Genomic DNA, 643 nt, shown 5'->3' with positions numbered 1-643 from the left:
ATATATATATATATATATATAAATATAAATATATATATATATATAAATGTGTGTATGTATGGGACTCTTCAGGAAAGTAAAATGACAATTGATTGACAATTGATTGCTTGTATTACTGTTTTACAACATATTCACATAACTAGAGTTGGGGTACTCGAACTTGGACTCGGACTCAAGTCCGGACTCGAGTCCAATTTTGAATGAACTCGGACTTGTCACGCACTTGGGTGAATTTGTACTCGGACTTGACACGGACTTGAACATTTTGGACTCTGAAAATATTCCGAGTACAGTCGAGTCCGCGTCATGTGTAACAATAAAACCAGCATAAAATTGAGATGAGAAATTAATTATTGTCTCCCCGTCTGTCATTTTACTGCACCACACCGGCAGGCAGCAGTAGCATATCATCTTATGCTTGCAGACGAAACACACACATCACTCACTGGATATCAATGTGTGGCTAGGACGATGTCTTCAAAGTCAGCAATAATTTGTTTTGCTTACGAAAATCATAAAGAATTTATTTGCAAGACATCCGGTAAAAAGAAGCACTCTGCGGATTGCAAATTTTGCAAAACAACTCTTACTGATGTTTCTGGCACGACTTCAAATTTCTACCGACATGTTCAGAGAAAACATA

This window comes from Sinocyclocheilus grahami, unplaced genomic scaffold (assembly GCF_001515645.1).
Source record: "Sinocyclocheilus grahami isolate Dianchi unplaced genomic scaffold, SAMN03320097.WGS_v1.1 scaffold2459.1, whole genome shotgun sequence".
Lineage (NCBI taxonomy): Eukaryota > Metazoa > Chordata > Actinopteri > Cypriniformes > Cyprinidae > Sinocyclocheilus > Sinocyclocheilus grahami.
Note: the sequence above shows the minus strand (reverse complement) of the source record.